Below are 21,992 nucleotides of genomic sequence, written 5' to 3' on the forward strand. Positions count from 1 at the left end.
CAAGAATCTTGTTATTCATTCCAAAATTAAGCACATTTTGATTAAATATCATTTCGTTAAAGAGTAGGTCGCCGAAAAGAATATCAAGCTTGACTATGTTGGCACAAAGGAACAAATTGTCGAAATATTTACCGAACCGTTACCTCATGAAGCATTTGAGTATCTTCACCAAAAGATTTGGATTCTCCCGAGTTTTCATTAAACTCTTTCTCTTATATACTCAAGTAGAAAGGGTGAGTGGAGGTGTTTACATGTCCACAGTATGGATGTTTTGTAGGGGGAGTTACCCTTTTCCATTCATGACAAAGGGGGAGAGAAGGTAGTAGGAATAGGTGTCGTATTGCAGGACGAGTACTTGTGTTGCCATCAATGCCAAAGGGGGAGATTGTTGATTGGTGGTTGCCATTGATGTCAACCCAAGCTTCACGAGGGGCTACCTTGATATTGCATGAGAATTTTGACTTGAAAAATTACTCTATTCCGAGTCAAGGATCTTCTATATGGATTATACACATCGATACATTTCCGTTGATATATGGCATGCCAAGTAATTATTCATGGTTTGAGAGATATTCATGTTTGAAGTTAGTAACCCCAGTTAGTGGGCTAAAACCCTATGTGGTTCTGGCATGGCACTCATAATTGGTTGTGGTCATTGAATAGTAAATAATTAATAATAAAAAAAATATCTTAAAGTCCCTCCAATTTTCACTTGTTGAGGACCCTCTCAACTCAAGAAATTCATATAAATAATGACCCTCATATCCTCCTCTAGTAGGGATTTTGTTGCTTCAAGCAGGTCATTGTGGAAATTTTTCTATAACATTTTTTATGTGCTGCTTCATTAGATGAAATCAAAACCCATTTGAGCCAATACCTTGATGAACCACGTGATCGTATTTCTGATCTTGGTTCACTATATTTTCGGAGATATGATCTGAGGAAGTTAGGGTTTTTAAAGGCTCCCAAATTCCATGTCAAAAAGGTGATGTTGGGAAAATCATCATAATTTCTCTCTGAGCATTGGATTAAAATTTTGAAAATAGTCATAGAAAGAGGACTAATTTTATTTTTTTGAGTAGTGTTTTCAAGGTTGAAGGTTGAAACAGTAACACATGGGACTTCGTACAAGTTTCCTCCACTCAATTTGTCTATAATCAGGTCATCATGGGAGATTGGGCATGACTCTTTCTTGAAGAATCAAATATTGATCAGACCTATAGGGTTGGAAAGAGGACTCAGAGGGCTACGATATGATGAAATTTGAAACCCTGAAGATCCAAAATTACATAGATACAATAGATTCAATATCGAACTCCTAGAAGGCAAGAAAACACATCCATTTCAGGATCACTGCAGTAAGGACCACACTTCAATAGTCAAGGGTAAGCCTCCTAGAGTGAGGTATGTATGATTAGAGTTTACATTTTAAATATGAGTATCATATTTAACATATGTTTTTCTAGTACAACGTAAGTACATACAGGGTCTCAGTTATATGTATATGTCTCTATATGTCACACTTAGCTTCGACACCACATTTCAGATGTCCTATTCATGATACTACACATTTGATGCTATATACTCTTGATGCTACACCAAGTTTGCTAAATCTATATGATGTTGTATTTTCATGTTACTTGTCTTGTCATAGTTGATAGAATGGTCTTTGTTATTGTACTTTGAACTTGGTCCATCGCATATCTACGGTCTATCTGTTGGAAATAATAGTGAGAGGGGGGGGGGGTGAATCAGTATTATCAAGTCAATAAAACTTTTTCCTTTCCATACTCTGATTCATATATGCTGCTTCAGTTAAGAATACCCACATCTATTCAGTGAACTTATGATTTAGTTAATTGATCTTCAATGAGTGCATTAGAACGTTATCAACCATATTAACAGCAAACAAGTGCAGTAAAATAGAACAGATCATCACACATAAGCCACACACATGAACACCATGATATAAGGTGGAAACCAAATGTGGGAGAAAACCACCTGCTGTAAGTCATCTCAATCTTCTTCTTAATAAGAAAATCCTTTTACAAAAGTTATGTACTAGTGCAGTCCTTTACTAGTACGCAGGCTACTACTTGTAGAGAGCTACAACCCTCTCTCGTTCTCCAGTCTCTCCTAGAAGGGAGCTACAACCCCCATAGTTCTTGTACTAGCCGATCCATTTACTAGTACACAGGCTGCTACCTGCTACAATGCTCCAAAGTCTTCAAATACTACTAGAAGGAAGCTACCACCCCCTTAGCTCTTGTACTAGATAAGATACTAGTACGTAGGTGCCGACATACAATCTTCTCTCCTCTGGGTACCACGTTTCATACATTTTTAGACTGGATACTCCTGAAGCACAACACATAATCTGAAAGGCCACGTTTCATCAAAATATCATTGAAGCACATAATCAATCAATCTTCTGAATCACCCAATCACCAGATCAAGGATAATATGTGTGTTAGCAACCCGATCTAGTCCATTACATCACATAAATATGAGTCATTATGATCCTGATCCATTATTAGAACACAATCAATCAACTGAATATGTAGAATACTGACACCATTAAACAGTCGTCATAACACATCAACAACTTGAACCACCTGTAACTTTAAACATCATAGCTCAAATGGTATACACTACTACAATGAACCAAACCTGCGTACATATGCGCTTTCACCAAAGCCAACCCTTGTATAGATCTATAAATATTCAATCATGACTTGCAGCTATTTCAAACTTAAGTTATACCCAGTTCAGATCATTACAAGCATTAGTATACAGATCTTAGAATAAGCATAATCAATTATATAGAGATAGTTCATTTCAAACCATTTGATCCCGATCTATCATTAGATCTTGTTCTCCATCAACTAGTGAGATCCCTCTTTAGCTCAGATCCAGATCTTCACCATAAACAAATCACAATGTTCCAGATCTAGCACTTTATCAAATATTCAATAATTCGGATGATGCTTTGCCAAATGATCTCCTTCCTCTTTTATAGTCTTAGGCCTTTCACAATACCATGGTCCAAAACCATAATAACACAATACCATGGACCCAATACCTGGGATCAACACTTTTGGATGCAATACCACGGACCAAAACCATAGGATCAAAAACTGTCAAACTAATACCATGAACCAACCATGAAAGTGCGTGAGATCAACACTTTTGGATGCAATACCATGGACCAAAACCATAGGATCAAAAACTGTTGGACTAATACCATGAACCAATCATGAAAGTGCGTGAACTTTTCTCTTGCATGAAGGGAATTTTTCTCTGCATGAAAGTGCATGAACTTTTCTCTACATCAAAGAAACTTTTCTCTGCATGAAAGTGCGTGAACGTTTCTCTACATGAAAGAAACTTTTCTCTACATGAAAGTGCATGAACTTTTCTCTACATGAAAGAAACTTTTATCTTCATGAAAGTGCGTGAACGTTTCTCTACATGAAAGAAACTTTAATCTTCATGAAAGCGAGTGAACTTTTCTCTACATGAAAGAAACTTTTATCTTCATTAAAGTGCGTGAACTTGAAAATAAATTTTCTGCACTATAATTTATCATCTGTGTGATTTTCCATCAAGGACAACACTTGTCTCATAATTCCAACACTATCATCAGTTTTTATTGTATATATCTTTAGGTCTATTTTGGATATAGTATGGCATAGAGTGCAGGCCTATATGAAGAGTGGGAGTCTTTTTTTACTGCAGCAGCAAGTCAACAAGAAAAGTGACAAGCACACTTCAGGTAGGCATTGTAATTTTAATTTGTATTTATTCATTATTATGCACTTACATGTGTTTTGCAGGAATAGGTAAGTTGAAGGGTATTTTTTTTTGTTTTGGGATTCGTTTCGTGAGACAAATTTTGCATGATGGTAGAAGAAGATTCAAGTACAAATTGAAACAAGGATTCAAGAGAAGAAGTATCAAATCAAATGAATCATTGTAGCGCGACATCCTTTGAAGACATGAGAGCACTCTGTATATTGTGAAGAAGTGTCAAGACCAAGAGTCATCATTATAAAGTTCTAAAAGTGTTGTCATTGGAAGAGTCATTATTGTGAAAGAGTCAATCTACCTAGAGTGGAAAAGGCATTATTGGGAGGTATAGGAGTCTTTTTTGGGATGATTTCATGGTTGGATCGTAGGTCACAGTGTGATTGGGTGTTTGGTCAAAATCATTGTAAATCATATTCTATAGTGGATCATTGTCCTTGGTATGGGAATCAACACTATTGTCTCATTTCAGTCATTATAGGGTGGTAGAGAGGTGCTAGGATGGTGCATGAAGTCTCCTATAGGTTGGAGCCTATGAACACTTCAGGGTGATGTGTTGGTCTAGAATGTTGGGGCATCCATTCATTTGACTACTAAAGGAACTAGGGCATTGGGGCATTCTTATAGTTGTAGCTAGAGAAGAATGATTTTATAGAATTCTAGGAAGTTGTTGCTTTCATTTCAATTGGGGTTGAATATTAAAGAATTTATTAGAAAAGAATTCGGTGGTTTTTGACCCGGAGGTTGTTTTCCACCTAAAATTCTTGTGTCTGCTGTACTCTTTTATTTACTTTTATTACTACATAAACATTAATAATAATTGAAGATTAACTAATGCTCTAAAATATTTAAAAGTGATAATTGCTAAGGAATGTTCATTCACCCCCATCTCAGTATTTCCAACAAGAGAATCTTGACCTCTTTTGATGATGATGATCTTCTTCATAGTCACTTGGAGCATCTCTTCTTCTTCTTCCATCTCTTCCATTGTGGCCATCTCTTCTTCTTTGATCATTGAACCTATTGTTGTTGCTTCTAGTATTCCAACTTTCAGGCTTCTATTTTATCTTTATTTATATCACCTTTTCTTGGAAATCACTCATGGTTTTGTTTAGTTTTAATGGTTATTGTCGTAGTTTTGTGCATTCATGGAGACAAAAGGTAAGTATTTACTATTTTCCATGATTCCCTTGTTTTAATGATATTTAAACATTAAAAGCATCATTAATAATAGTTTTTGTGTTTGCAGGTTTAAACATAGTTGATTACCTTTTCACGCATATGCCAATAGGAAGTTTGGTCCTACACTCACCTCCTTATACTATGCACCAGCTTTGTGTACCAATTAGGATTCTCACACTCATGAGTATTCCTACACCAATTTATCATAAGACTATTTGGTTCTTACACCATGCATCAAATTCATGCACTCATGAGGATTCCTATGCCAATCTATTATAAGACTTCCTAGCTCTTGCACCACAAATTAAGTTCCTTTACCATAATCAAAGAATGCGTAGACTACTTCAATTAATCAAATTTGGAGGATATTACTTACCTGGCAATTTGAATATCAATTCGATGATATTTTTGGAAACGCTTGTTGGCAAACATCAAACTTAGTTTTCACCAAGAATCATAGACTGATAAAAGAGGAGACATACCAAAATAGTCTCTCATGTACTAGATTCAACTCCTCTATTTGAAATTTAGTCATACTAGAACTAGATCAGACTTTTATCCATGGAAAATTGTTATGATTTGTAATATGTTCCTTCTATATGTGGTTGGCATGTTACGAACCTAATTTGTAATGTAAATATATATATAAACTTAAAGATGGCCTTGAGCATAGGGAGGAGATGGTCACAATTTACTATTCACTACAAGGAAAAAGGTCATTGGTGAGGGTCATGCTTGTGATGGACATTTAAGGTCCGTCACCAATGTTGCATATGGTGACGGTCTTTAAAACGCGTTGTTTTAAGTGTATATAGTGATGGTCCTTTACGGTTTGTCACCAAAGCCATTCTCAATGAAAATTTTGGTGAGGGTCATTAAAGGCCCATCACTAATTCTCTCTTTGGTGACACTTCTAGTGACGATCTTTTATTTACCATCACCAATGATCTTTTTTGGTTACTTTTGGTGATGGTCAATAAATGTTCGTCATCAGTTATCATTTCAATGAGTTTTTGATGATGCTTAATGCCTGTGACGGACCTTTAAGGTCCATCACCAATGTCACATATGGTGACGGTCTTTAAAAAATCATTGTTGTAAGTGTATATAGTGATGGTCCTTTAAGGTTTGTCACCAAAGCCATTTTCAATGACACTTTTGGTGAGGGTCGTTAATTTCCCATCACTAATTCTCTCTTTGGTGACACTTTTGGTGAGGGTCATTAAAAGCCCATCATTAATTCTCTCTTTGGTGACACTTTGAGTGACGATCTTTTATTGACCCTCACCAATGCTCTTTTTAGTTACTTTTGGTGACGGTCAAAAAATGTTCATCATCATTGATCATTCCAATGAGTTTTTGATGATGCTATGTACCTGTTACTATATTTTTTGTCAAAATATAATGATTTAAGACCATTGTTTTGTAGTATTTTTCATTATGTTTCCAAGGTCATAGTGGTTATAATAGCTAGTCAATTTGTTAAGAAGTAATTACTGTGTATCATTTTCCTCAAGTCATAAGAATATGGTATTCCTATGAGTCAACACATGATTCATCTCTATTAGGTTTATTATCTAGCAAAATTCCTTTCAATAAAGTTCCACTAGTGTGTTTAGGAACTATATTATTTAATACATAATTACGCTCTGTCAATTCTATTAATGAGAGTGACCTAACACTCCTCAACACTCATGTCACACCTTGACAAGCTTTGGAACAATACACTAACATTCCTTGGCACCTCGCATGCCTTGGAACATTCTTTTACCTGGAACATCTTTGTACCTAGAACATCTTGCCATGAGTAGGATGCCAAAGCACATGTTGGCATGCCATAGCATAGCATAGCACTCCCCTATCATGTGTTGGTATTCCCTGTAGTCCCTAGCATGCCCTGGAACTCCTTGGCATAATATTACATTGACAAAAATTAGCACTTGGAACACATTGGCACTTGGCATGTATTGGAACATATTATTAGTGTGCCTAGCATGCCCCTTTTGAAAATGATAAAGTCCTGACTTATTAACCCTCTTATGTGTTTATTTCCTTTCATTTTAGCTTGGTTATTCCTTTTGCTGCCTCGAAACTCCTTGACACATATTGGCATACTCTGGCACCCTGCACATCCTAGCATGTCTTAGCACCTGGAGTGCCTTGGCACTATTTGGCACATGTTAGCACACCCTGGAACAACCTAGCACACTCTAGCACTTCTTGAAATTCCTTGATATTCCCTGGCATGCCTTACCCATTCTTGGCATACCTTGTCACTCCCTCCTTGGCATGAAAGCTAGCACTGATTGACACTCCCCAACACACCCCCATATTCATTCACTTCCATGCATTTTGACCTAGTGCTCCCTTGTGTTGTCCTAGTACTCCCTAACACTCCTCACCATACATTGGCACTCTCTAGCACACCTTAGCACTCATAAGTGAAGAATGAAACTTGTAACCAATGTTACCAGACTCGAAATAGACAATAAATTGGTGAAGCAAAAGAGCTAAGAGTTTTAATCAAATTGGGGAAAAATCGAAAAAAAAATCGGGAAAAAGACAGGAAAAAATCACTAAATTCAATAAATAAAAATATACACATATATTGAATTAAGAAAAAAAAAACATTTTTCATTGATATTCAGTAAAGCCATGTCCAAACAATTCATAATACCAATAGATGTCCAAAATATCATAAATGAATAAGAATCTCATATATGTTATGAGTCCAAACATGATCCAAAGTACTGAGTCATGACTCCTAACTAGTGACTGCATAGAACTAGAAGCAACTGCTTCTAAAGGTTTACAAACAACTGCATACTAATTAGAAAAAATTAGTAACTAAGAGTCTAAGACTCTTAAGAGTGAGAACTAGAAGCGATTCCTCCCATTCCTCTGCTTGCTTGACTCTCAAAGTTCTTCAAGTCATGTAGGCTTAAAACAGGAGCCTCCTCTAATTGGACAGAATCTACTGCATTTGTAGTTTGCAAATCTATCTCTTGAAGGTCTACTGGTGAATGATCCAAACCTATCGTTATCATGAGACATTGAAATATGAATTTAAGTTTGACTTTGAACTTTAAAATTTAAACTTTCAATTCCAAATCAGATTATGAAACCTTCAAATTCAAGTTCTCACCTAGTATTTTCTTGTTTCAAAGTTGTAGATTGTAATGGAAAAATAGAAGGTCATTTAAGCACTTTTGTGTCAATTAGTTGCGCTTCTTAGAATTCATTTTCTCAAACATGCTCCAGTTGCACTCACAACCTGAAGCACTGCATGCTTGGCTTAAGATTCGAATGGAAAATCTCTTCAAATTTGGTGTATCACTACAAATGTTTTTCCACCAAAAACCTAGCAAGTGGCAAGGGTTCGTGAGTAGACACACTAAATACTAAATAGTAGAAACTTAAAAAGACAAAAAATTTTAATAAAACATTTAACATACAAAATAAATTTTAAAAGAAATTAATGAATTGATAAAGCCTTCAAGCCTCAAAGGGTACCGGCAACACCTTAGACCTTTCTCGTATAACAATGGTATAGGAAAATGATTTAGGTGGTGCTCTATGATCCTATTGTTGGAAAAAGACAAGACTTTGAAATTTTGGATCAAGGAAGCACCTTTCCATGCATGTCATAAGTCCTCTGTGAACCTCCCCATCCTCATTAAATTTTCTCTTATCATAAAAATACTATGATTTTAAGAAGTACCTAGCAACATGTAAGGGGGAATGTAATTTCGTATTGCAATGTGCATCAATAATGTTCGAAAGAGGCATATACTTTGCCTCCTCATCCCCATATCTTCTTTTGATGGTCCCCTTTGCGAGATCCATCATCTCATAAAAGTAACCCATAATGGGTTTGTCACCATCAACCATCCTGAAAGTTCAAGCTTTCAAATTTAAATTAATATGAAACATTGAAAATAAAAAGAAGCTTGAAATTAATTTTAAAACATGAAAAAGTTAAAAGAATTGAAGTACCTGAGAACTCTAACAAGGGACTCCATCACATCAATAATATCTTCAGCACCTTTCCACAAACTATCATTAAACACAAGTGCAACAACTTCAATGCCCTCAAGCATCTTAGAATGTTTAGATGCCATCCACTCAGGTCCCAAGGACATCCTCTTTAGATTTATCTTTTGCTCAACCACAAATTGCAAAGATATGAAATTTCTTGCAAATCTAATCACTACAGGTCGAACAATTTCTTTACCATCAGTGTATTTTGTCATGGTGTTTAGGACAATAATGCGGTTGTATAGGTATTTGGTTATGTCTTTTTCCTTCTCCACAACCTCATGTATGCAATAAAGCTTGCCAATGTCCTCAAGCATTAAATCTATATAGCGGGCAACAAAACAGGTCCAAAAGATAGTGGGGTGCCTAATCTCAAAAAGTCTACCAGCAACCATATAATTAGCTGCATTGTCAGTTTTAATTTGTACAACATGTTCTTATCTGTTAGGATATTCCGACACATAGGAAATAGTTAAGTACAACTTGGTCTAGTATAGAGTTAGGTAAAGTGTGTTTCTTTACCATTGTACATTTTGTAACTTACAATCCAACGATCACGATATGTAGTGATCCGACGGTTCATTCTCTCCTCGGTATTACCGACACTTGATCCGTGGCTTGACACCCGATTGGTCCATGAATTCTATTTAAAGCGCATGGAGGGTCATTTGTAGGGTAATCCGTGCATAAGAGAAGCTTATGTAAATTTTCATTCTTTGATTAATAAATTGCCTGAAGTGGCCGCGTTGGCTCAGGCCGTGGACTGTTTCCCTCTTTGAGGGTTTTAACCACGTCAAAAATACTGGTGTATTGATCTGTGATCTGGTTGTGAGCATTGTCCTTTTGGTGTTCTTTCTGAGGAACTTACCCTGTAAATTCCTACATGGTATCAGAGCTATTTGAGGGCCGTGTCCGTTGGTGATCCAAATCTGAAGCTGGTAGAACTGCATCCGACTGCCGTTTCCTAGATCTGTTGTTTCTGACTACTTTCGGGCCGAGAGGACTGCTCTGTTGTGTTCGAAGCATCTGTTCCAGTGAGGAACCCCTTTCGTTTCACGCGAAAAGGTTTCCAGTAGCCCTAGCTGCGTAATTTTTAAGATATGGAGGTATACAGTCTTTATTTGCAGTTTATTGTTATTTTCTCTCTGCTTATTTCGGTTTCGGTTTATTTAGCTTTTTTTTTTACCGGATCTATACCTTTCATTTCTGCGTATGCTCTTTGCCCTGCGACTCTGTGCGATCTAGGCAAGTCAGAAACAGAAAGGAAGGATTTTTCTCATGCGTATGCTCTTTTCCCTGCACCTTAGTGTGATCTCGGAAAATCAGAAACATTGAGAAAAATATTTAGTTTTTCGGCTAAAGCTAACTTTGAGCTGCAAGGTTCAATTTTTGAAAATATTTAGTTTTTTCGGTAAAGCTAACTTCGAGCCATAAGGTTCGTTTTCTTTGCATGTCCGTGTTCGGTTTTGTGTTTTTTGTTTTGTAGGGAAAAAGAGTTTTCTCAAAGCAAGCACGCAACCCAAGGGACACCCCCCCCCTCTCTCTCTCTCTCTCTCTCTCTCAAATTTTTTGTATAGATCAATTGGTTCAAAGCTATTTTAAGAGAGTAGAGGTCTTGGGTTCAAGTCTCCATTTTGTGGGGGTGGACTTTTTCATTTCCGCACATTCCCGCACTTCGTCGGCAACTTCAACAACTTTTTTTCAAAAAGCCATAACTTCTTCTTCCGGAAGCCTTTTTTAGAGCCGTTTTTTTTAAACCAGCCTAATTTTTCGAGATCTATCCATTGGAACACTTATTTTCAACATCTTCAGCTTCATTTTCTGTTGAAATGGAAAGTCAATACCAAGTTACCCTTGACAACACCAACTACTTCCAATGGTTGTCCTACATGGAGGATTTACTTAGAAGTAAAGGTCTCTACCGAATAGTCACAGGCCAAGAAAAGAAACCGAAAGATGAAGACAAGGCTGCTAAATGGGAAAATAGACAAGATCAAGCACGTGGTTTGATAGGGATGTCTATTTCTCCAGATCTTAGATTCCATACTGCAGAACTTGAAACTCCTCATGAAGCAATGGAACAAATCAATAAATTTTTTGGGATTAAAAATGAAATTAGAGCCCATCAACTTGAAAATGAGTTGCTTACATTGGACCCTAATAATTTTTCTTGCATTGAAGATTTCTTGTCTAAGTTCAAGACCCTTAGATATCTTTTGGAAGGTGTCAAGGTTAAGAAAGAAGATAGTAACCTTATTTATTCCATCCTTACTAAGTTGGGACCAGCCTACTCTGTATTTGTTTCCACCTTCCATTCTACAAGGGAAGCCTTCATTTCTCAAGGAAAAGACTATAAGCCTCCTTCCTTTGACTCTTTTTGTGATTCTTTAATAAGAGAACAAGAAAAACTCTTACACCTTGGTCTTCTTAATCTTGGAAACTCTTCCAAGAAAGCATTAGCCGCCTAGCAGCAACCAAATTCAAAGAATCCTAAGAAGTCATATCCTAAAAAGAATGGTCCTAAACCAAACAAGGGTCCTAAGCAAACTCAGCCTCAAAATGAAAGATCATTTCAAAAAAATGATAAGACCAATAAAAACAAATGGAAGAAGACTGACAGACATTGCAACTTTTGTAATCGAGATGGCCACTTAGAATCAAAATGCTTTAAAAAGATGGAAGCCTTGGAAGCAGCAATGAAGAAGCATAACATCCATTTGGGGAAATCTTCAACTTCAACTTCATCTTCAGGAATGGCACTTTCTGCATGTGGTTGTCAAGCATCTCGTTCTGGTTATGCATTAAATGTATCTTCTTCTTCTCATTCTCATGAGTGGCTCATTGATTCTAGAGCTTCTTATCACATGGCCAAAAACAAAGCCATGTTTTCTTCTTTAAATGATTGTAACACCAAAAATATATATGTTGGTGATGATAGATCTCTTAATGTTGTAGGGACTGGAACTGTTCATCTAGACAATGGTCAGTTTAATGATGTATTATGTGTTCCAACCTTATCCTGCAACCTTCTATTTGTATATCAGATAACTCATTCAGGTGAAGGTAAAATCATTGAATTTTCACCTCATGATGTTGTAATCAAGGACTTAAAAGATCCTAAACAGATTTTGGCTACTGGCATTGCTGATGATTCTACAAGGTTGTATAAGTTTCACAACTTTGGGTCATCAAATCTTCCCTCAGTATTTGTTGCTCATAACGATGAAGTGAGAAAACTTTGGCATGAACGATTTGGTCACTTAAACTATCGCTCCCTTCAGCATCTATGTAAAGAAAATATGGTGACAGGTCTTCCTATGGTATCTTGCAGAGATGGTGTTTGTTCCGGATGTGTACTCGGAAAACATCATCGGGACAGTTTTGAAAAACGTGCCTCTTGGCACGCCTCAGCCCTTTTACAGCTTGTGCATAGTGATTTATGTGGTCCACTTCTTGTTGCTTCATTCTCTGGCTGCAAGTATTTCTTAACTTTCATTGATGATTTCTCCAGATGCACTTGGGTATACTTCTTAAAACTCAAGAGTGAAGTATTTAACACATTTTTGGTCTTCAAGGCCTTTGTTGAAAAACAATCTGGACATCAAATTCTTAAGTTAAGATCTGATAATGGCGGAGAATATGTTAAAAACACATTCATCAACTATTGCACTGAGAATGAAATTCAAATGCAACATACTGTTCCATATACTCCACAACAAAATGGTGTAGCTGAAAGGAAGAATCTCACCTTAAAGGAAATGGCTAATTGTATGCTACAATCTAAAGGATTTGGTCTTAGGTTTTGGGCAGAAGCAATTAACTGTGCAAATTACATAATAAATCGCACTCCTACTAAGGTTCTAAAGAATATCACTCCAGAAGAAGCATGGAGTTCAATTAAACCAGATGTAAGTCACTTTCGTGTTTTTGGAAGTGAAGCATGGGCCTATATTCCAGATGAAAAGCATAAAGCTTTAGAACCTAAGAGTGAAAAATGTACTTTTTTTGGATATTCTGAAGATGTAAAAGGCTATAGACTTATTCCATTTAAGTCCAAAAATGTTATCATTAGAAGAGATGTAAAATTTGATGAAAATATATTGGCCTGTGAGCCTAGTCCGGCGGATGTGCCACCTCTCTCTATCTCTTCTACTTTTGAAAACATTTCTTCTTCAGATGATGAAAGTGAGGATGAAAATCCTCCCCCACCATCTCAGGATCCTCCTTCAGCTCCTGAGCTTCCAAAATGGGTTCGTGCTACTCGAGATGCAGCAGGTGATCTTGCTGGTGATCCTACAGATCAGCGACGCACACGTTCTCAGTTCGAGAGAGCCTCTTCTTTACTGGCTCAAGCTCCAGTAAATTATGATCCTGACACCTTTGCAGAAGCTTCAGGCCATCCAGATTGGGAGGCAGCTATGAATGAAGAATATCATTCATTATTGGTAAATGATACATGGGATCTTGTTCCTTTACCAAAGGGACGAAAACTTGTTAGATGCAAATGGGTTTACAGAACCAAGTATGGACCAGATGGGAAAGTTGATAAACATAAAGCTCGTCTTGTTGCTAAGGGCTTTTCACAGGTTGAAGGCATTGACTACACTAAAACCTTCTCCCCTGTTGCCAAAATGAACTCTATCCGCCTTGTTCTTTCCCTTGCTGCCTCTTTCAAATGGGAAGTCCATCAGATGGATGTTAAATCTGCCTTCTTGCATGGGGACTTGCATGAAGAAATCTATATGGAACAACCCATTGGCTTCATACAAAGAGACTCCAGCCTTGTTTGTCGACTTAAGAAATCCCTTTATGGTCTCAAGCAAGCTCCTCGGGCTTGGTATGCCAAAATGGATAGCTTTCTTTTAGAATCTGGCTTTTCTAGGTGTCATTCTGACAATACTGTCTACACCAAGAAAGTGGGCAACTCTCTTATCATCCTTGTTCTTTATGTTGATGATCTTATCCTTACTGGTAGTGATCCCAACCTTATAAACCATGTGAAGTCTAGCCTCAAAAGGAAATTTGAAATGACAGACTTAGGACACTTACACTATTTTCTCGGTCTTCAAGTCTTGCAATCCAAGGAGGGTATTTCCCTTTCCCAGTCCAAGTATGCTTGTGATATTCTACGTCATTTTCACATGGAAGACTGTAAACCAGCCCCTTCTCCCTTTCAGCATGGAGTCAAACTCTCAGTCACTTGTACTTCTCCTGAAGTTGATGCTACCTTATACCGTCAACTTGTAGGAAAACTTTTGTATCTAACCCATACTCGTCCTGATCTTTCCTTTGCTGTTGGCCTTGTTGCTCGGTTCATGCAAAACCCCCGTGAAAGTCATTGGAAAGCAGCTAAAAGAATACTTCATTATGTTCGAGGTACAGTTCAGTTTGGGATTCATTACAGTGCCGAAGCAGCTCCTCTATTGGTTGGTTTCACTGATTCTGATTGGGCTGGTGACCCTGATGATCGGAAGTCTACTGTCGGTTATGTGTTCACTCTTGGTTCAGGACCTATTACATGGGCTTGTAAGAAACAAGCTGCCATTTCTCTTTCATCAACAGAAGTAGAGTGTCGTGGTGCCGTAGAAGCTAGTAAGGAAGCCTTGTGGCTTCGTCAGATCCTGTCAGAATTTGGCTTTCAGCAGCAGCATCCGACTACACTTTGGTGTGATAATCAAAGTGCCATTCAGCTATGCAAAGATCCAGTTCAACATCAGCGTAGCAAACACATTGAACTGCACATGCACTTCATCAGAAATCTCATTGACGACCATGTTCTTGAAGTGCAATATTGTTCAATAGATGATCAAGTTGCAAACATCTTCACAAAGGCTCTCACAGAGGCGAAGTTCACTAAACTTCGATTTATGGTTGGAGTTCAGGAAGTTGTCACTAAGGGGGGATAGGCTCTAGTGCCTCCTTCCTTCTCCTATTGTGTCATATTTGTAAATCCTTCAATCCTATCCCAAGTTGTTCTTAAGGTGGGATGTTAGAATATTCTGACACATAGGAAATAGTTAAGTACAACTTGGTCTAGTATAGAGTTAGGTATAGAGTTAGGTAAAGTGTGTTTCTTTACCATTGTACATTTTGTAACTTACAATCTGACGGTCATGATATGTATTGATCCGATGGTTCATTCTCTCCTCGGTATTACCGACACTTGATCCGTGGCTTGACACCCGATTGGTCCATGAATTCTATTTAAAGCGCATGGAGGGTCATTTGTAGGGTAATCCATGCATGAGAGAAGCTTATGTAAATTTTCATTCTTTGATTAATAAATTGCCTGAAGTGGCCGTGTTGGCTCAGGTTGTGGACTATTTCCCTCTTTGAGGGTTTTAACCACGTCAAAAATACTGGTGTATTGATCTGTGATCTGGTTGTGAGCGGTGTCCTTAAATTCCTACATTATCCCACTTCTTGGATGACTTCCTCCATCATTTCATAAATAGGTTGTGTAGTCTTAACCTTTTCTGAGGCATCCACTGATTTGAGAAACATTGTACCTATTGGAAAAGATACAAGGAGATTTATTAAATTTCTATTCCTCTGATCTGTCCATCCATCACTCATGATGATGCCTCCTGTTTCTACACATGATGAATGAAACTCAGATAGCACAAGCATGGCATCTTCAACACTTTCTAATAGAAAATTTGTCCTAATGCTCTCTAATGAAGGAGCTTTGAACCCTAGACCTGTAATAGCGACTGCATCAATCATAGCTTTCCAATAAGGACTTATGGCATAGTGGAAAGGTATGTCAGAATAGTTACCAAAAGTTAGCAATGGTCTTTCTTGCCTGACTATAGATACTTTTCTTACAACTAGTGGTATCCAACGTAGGTTGGGAACCGGGTTTTGTGTGGGGAGAAGAAAAGGTTTTTATGTTTGCACCTCCAATGTTGAATGTAGGAGGATTCATTTGGCCTTGAGTTTGACTTGGACTTCGAGGCATGTGTGGGAAATTTGGGAACTTCATTGAGGACTCAATAGAGGGAGATGACAATGGGGTAGTGGAAGAAAAATTATCAACTCTGGGAGTTCCTATTTCTTTTTTATTCTTTTCTTTATCTGGATTATACTGACTCAACATATCAATGGCCAAGTTTTCTTGGTGTTTGACATTCTCGTCAACATTTTTGTAGAGACCTATATCATGGTCGGGTATTTGTGTAAGGTGGTAGATGAATCTATAAATTCCTTCACAATATTTTGCTTTGCAAAATTTACAAAGGAACTTAGGGTCTCCAAGAATCTTGTCACAATAAGCCCAAGAAATGTCCCTCTCCCTCGACATCGTTATTGTTTTAGAATTGTGTTTAAATTGTGGCTTTTGTTTAGATTTGGAGTTGTGCCTTCTATTTAATTTGGCTCCTGTAAAATATAATAAAAAATTAAAATAAAAATTCCATATATAACTTCACAAAAAAGAGGGTTGGTTTTAAAGGATATGCGGTTTTGTTAAGGATCAAAGAGGAGTTTTTCTACCAACAGAAGCACATTTCGACCTAATATATCATTATGACCTTGAAACACAATTAGGTAGATATGAGGAACTTCTACCTAAAGGAAATATTATCAACATATATTGCATTGTAATCTTGAATTTTCAAGTTCTCTTAGCATAAGACAAATGAACCAATACATCAATAACATATTCTGGAAGAACAAAAATAACCAAAGTTGTGAATGCATGTTTAAAGCCTTTGAAGTCAGCAAGACATCGACCAAGGAAGGAATGCTTGATTACTTGTTCGATGGTTGGTATGAAACCATTTCTTAGTGTATTTTTTAAATCTATTAAAGCCAAATTTATAGGGTTTAAAAGTCATAACCAAAGGAATACACCGAACATTCGATTGTTGAATAGTAAAACTTAAAACTTGAGATTGAAAACAACATTGAAACTTCAATATAGTAATATACCTATTACTTAAGCCAAGTTCCAATGTACCTTGATTTTTGAATAGTGAAGTAGCTAAGCCTAAATGTAACACATGTTGAAGGTGACATGCGACTGCCCAAGGGTCGATATGGAGTATGGATAGAGCACACATTGGCGACTACCCGATATGGAGTCTGGACTTAGGCTCACCTTGGCGGTTCCTTGATATTGAGTATGGATTGTGTAATAGTGAGTATTGGTTGATTACTGAAGGTCTCAACATATGAGTTTTGGGCCTAAGAAATGAGAAATAAATTTTGGAACAACTAACATTTAGTTTTTAGCAATGCGACATACCTAAACTTGAAAAACTTGTGCTTGTCGAGTTAAGGCTGAAAATCGAATAAATTGGAATCAATCATAGGAATCTGCTTTAATCGACAATTCTCAAGTCAAACTTTCATTGACCATGAGTTAAAATTTGGCAACATGAGTTTGACTTGCAAATATTTAGATCGGATCATTAGGAGAGCGCGCAGATTCCGACTCATGATTAACTCTGATTGATTGGCGAGTCCTGTTTCACTGCTTGTAACTCAAATCCAAACTGAAAATATGAGATCTTATAATTGAAACTAATTGTGAATTTTCTAAACTGAATTTGGCCCGTCGGCATCGTTTCTATTTGTAGCTAGGCATGTTAACGAAAGAGATTCATTTTAGATCAGGTTCATGGAGAAAATATTTTATGGAAGATGTTTCTTTTATGTCGAGCAAGACATAGCAATATTCTTTTTTTAATTTGAATAACAATAGTATCTACTCTGTATCTCCCGTATCTCATTATTTTTATCTCTTGTAACTCTTCAGAAAGTGGGGTAATAGTGGACATGTATCATCAAGCTCCACTCCTTTTAATCCAAAGTTCTACATGCAAACCTTTGTGTCACTTGCGCTGCAAAGCCTTCGTTGTAGAGTGTGGAGTTACCACCTACCTCTACATCACAAAAGCTACACATACCTTTTGACTTAGTTTTTTCACCTTTTTTCCATTCCTTTTTTGGAGTCTGGGATAACAAGCTCCACGTACTTTTTTTCCATACCTCTATGTGAGTGTAATTTTGAACATTTTCTTTGCTTCAACCAATATCAAAAGCATTTGTGAGCTTCTTTCAGGGCATGAATACATGCTTCAATCATTGAAATTATCAAAGCTTCTAAAGCAAAAAATAACCATGGAGTTATCCTTTTCCATTTCAAATATGTTAGGATTCTATTGAGAGTCTTTTATAGATAATTATTAACTGGCCCTTTGCTTTTCCCTTTTCCATAGTATAAACTACATCTCTTATTACATTTCTAATCAAGAGATTTACATCAAATACTGGATCAAAGGGTAAAGGAATTTTCATAAATGCTTCCTTGTCCAATAGAATAATAAATGGTCAACATGTCAGCTTGGCCCCAATTTCTTGGGAATTAATAATTGTTTTGAAAAATGACTACTCTTGTTTGAATCTAGAACTATGTTTAAGCTTTGAAAATGGATTTTCCTCCAAATTGATCTTGGAAAGGTCCTTATTAAAGGCCTCTCTATATATCCTCCACTAGAATGAATGGCTTGTATGTTGAAAAGTATAGTAGATCTCCGTTCTGAAAAGCTTGATCATCACATTGTCACCAAGAGTTCCTCCTTTTCCCCAAATTGGATCCAAAACAACATTGAGTACTTAATTATGATCCAACCTGAGAAATTTTGATTTACACTTCAACTCAAGAGGTATTAAATTTAACGTGTGCAACTATGATTCGTCATTCTTTCATTGAATAAGTACATTGTTTTTTAATTTGTCATTTGTGCTTGTAGTATGTGCTCCTGACCGTGTTTCACCCGAAAGGGTTTTTATTCTTGGACTATGACAATGCTAGTAAGGTTTAGGCCTTTTGTAGTATTTGTACCCCATGATCATTTTTGCAAGTTGTATGTCCTATGTGGAAAGAAATAAGCATTTAGTTATTACCTCCTAAAATAAAGCATTTTTTCTTTTATTAGGTGCCATGTAACCTCCTCTACAAATTGAGGATGAATGGCACGTAATATCCTATGCATCCCCGTAGACTATAGTCCTCCATAAAGGGGAAAAAAACCCCAAAATACCCATTGTTGGGCAATTTTTGGGGAAGATGGGCTTAAAAAACCCAAATTTGGGGTTTGGAGTAAGGTTTAGCCAATCACTTAAGAATATGAAACCCCTGTGGAAAATGTATAAACAACGATGGATTGAATTCATTTTGGATCACCAAGTGTGGATTTATTCATTTGTTCTTGAGCATTAGGTCTGATAGTTTTTGACCCCTTCTCTCTTGTCAATTTTGGTGGTGAAATATTCCATCGTAGATGACATTCCCTTATTATCTCGCTATTTGAGCACAAGGGTCTCTGGTTCGTCATTGAATTCTATTGGATATTGATCTCTTTTCTTTTTCTGGGGACAAGATTTATGTTAAAGGTGAATGAATTTGGAGGATAGTGCATGATAGCTTAGTTTTGTTTGGCATACACCTCTCTTGAGGGAAGCAACAAAGTTTATGAGTCCTTAATATCTTGTTCTGGGTAAAGGACTCACCTTAGGTAGTGGATTCGTTTCTGGCACCTGGAGTAGCAAAACTCTTTTCTTTACTTAGCTTTTGCATGCACAGTTAAAAGGAAAACTTCCCTAGTTATTAATTCTCAGCCTTCGCTAAGGAAGCATGTTTGCATATCTCATATCATATTCACTGGCGGCAGACTTTAATTGTCTTGTATATCCATGCAAGGAAGGTTCATTAAGATTATGAGTTAATAAAGTTGAGACATTGTTGTACATGTTTCCAGATTAGTTGTACATTTTAGACTAAAGGAAAAGTGAATAGTAGTGTTTGAAAATTTTAGTTATTTCTTGTTTAAAGAGTATAAATAGTGATGTGATTTGAGTTTCAAATCTGTGTACTTGTTGTTACTTTCTTCAGTGGCATGTGCTTCCTTGTTCAGAACAAGGGGTTTTTATGCAGTATGTAGCCTCCAAATATTATTCAATGCAAACTAAATATCAATTCATGCCCTCATACTCCAAATCATCTGAGGCATCACCCTAGAGAAGTTCCAAAGTAGACCAATGAGCTTTGAAAGGCCAACTCCAACCCCATGTCACTATACAAGTGTTGACATCACTGCTACAAAAATTATTCTAAAGTGTTGCATCCTACACCAATTCCTATGATGGATGCCCAAAGGGGTTCTAGAACGAGGCTCAACCTTCATTACCACATTTAAGACTTTTCAAAGGGATCAGCCCTTTAAACCATACCAATTTTACACTTTCACAATTTGGCCGTGTTCCTATCAATTTATAATTTGTATTGAAAAGTCAGTCAGATTTTACATGTTTATTAAATTTAGGAACAATTATAGATTAGCTCTAGAAAAATGTCAACAAATTTATGGGTTAGGTTGGCATTTCTCCAAATACTACCACACATGTATATATAATGACACATTTTCCTTTTTAGATCTTGATTAGTTAAACAAAAAGGTTCGATGCCTGTGTAATTTTGTCCCATGCCTCCACATCAACACTCATAGATAACAATATTCTTAATTCTTCATTTGTGTGCACAGTAAGGTCCCTTTTGGTTTCTATTTTTGATGGAGCAACCTCTGACAATACACCTTTTTCCACAGAGATTTTGTTGTTGGATAGAAATATCTAGAGGAGTCTTACACCAAACATATAAATGGCTATTGTATATCACAATAATAAGCTTTAATATATGAAGATGTGCATACCCTAAACTATGTGCACTCAATCCATTACTTTTTCTTTCATGGAAGATTTCGTTCTACATAGTAGATGTGTTGTGCCGCTTGAGTGTGTTCGTATAAAAAATTCTAAGGCCAAACCTGAATTCTCATGTGTCATGGAAATTCAACATATGCCTTGTTCACCTAAGAACTACTTGTAACTCATCTTAGGGTACTCATGTACAATCTCACCTATCCCACTTAATGAGTTACCAAGACAAGGCTCATCACATCCAACCTTGGTCTAAAACGATTAAGCAACACAATTTACATCTTGACATTGCATAGCACCTAACATGTCTTAGGATGTCTTGGAACTATGTGGCATGCGTTAACATCCCCTACATTCCTTGGCATGCTTTGACACTCCCTAGCACACCGTGGCACTTCCTAGCATGCCTTGATAGTTTAGCATACCATGGCATTACCTAGCATATAACCTTGTCACTCCCTCCTTAACACACCTAGAACTCATTAAAAGTCCCTCTCACACACTCTTATTCGTTAATTTCCATGCATTTTGAACTAGAGCTTCCTTATGTTTCCTTGACACCCCCTAACACTCCCTAGCTCACCCTATCACGTGACACATCTTGGCCTACCACCTTAACACTCTAGCATTCCTTCGCACTACATAGTATACCTTGTCACTATCTCATTAGCACACCTAGACATTGCTGACACTCTTGGTCACAAACTCTTATTCATTCATTTCCATTCATTTTTACCTAGTTCTCCCTTGTGTTTCCCTAGAAATCCTTATCACTTCTTGACATGTGTTGTTACACCCTACCACCTAACACATCTTGGCATGTTTCCCTAGCCTCTAGCATGCCTTAACACCACCTAGCATACCTTTTCAATTTGTCCTTAACACACCTTTTCAATTTGTCCTTAGCACACCTAGAACTCACTGAAACTTCTAATCGCAAACTCTTATTTGTTCATTTCCATTCATTTTGACATAGTTCTCCCTTGTGTTTCCCTGGCACTCCCAGCTAACACTTCCTTACACGCATTGGCACATCTTGGTTCGATGTCACCCTAGAACTCTATCATTCCTTAGCATGCCTTGTAACTCCTCCTTAACACACTTGGAACTCACTAACACTCCATGCCACACACTCTTATTCCTTCATTTCCATGAATTATGACCTAGTGCTCCCTTGTGTTTCCCTAACACTCCCTAACACTCCATGGCACACATTAGCACACCATGCCACTTGTCACATC

The sequence above is a fragment of the Pinus tabuliformis genome, chromosome 7 (assembly GCF_031772625.1).
Source record: "Pinus tabuliformis cultivar Carrire ecotype Pingquan chromosome 7, CPIR1, whole genome shotgun sequence".
Classification (NCBI taxonomy): domain Eukaryota; kingdom Viridiplantae; phylum Streptophyta; class Pinopsida; order Pinales; family Pinaceae; genus Pinus; species Pinus tabuliformis.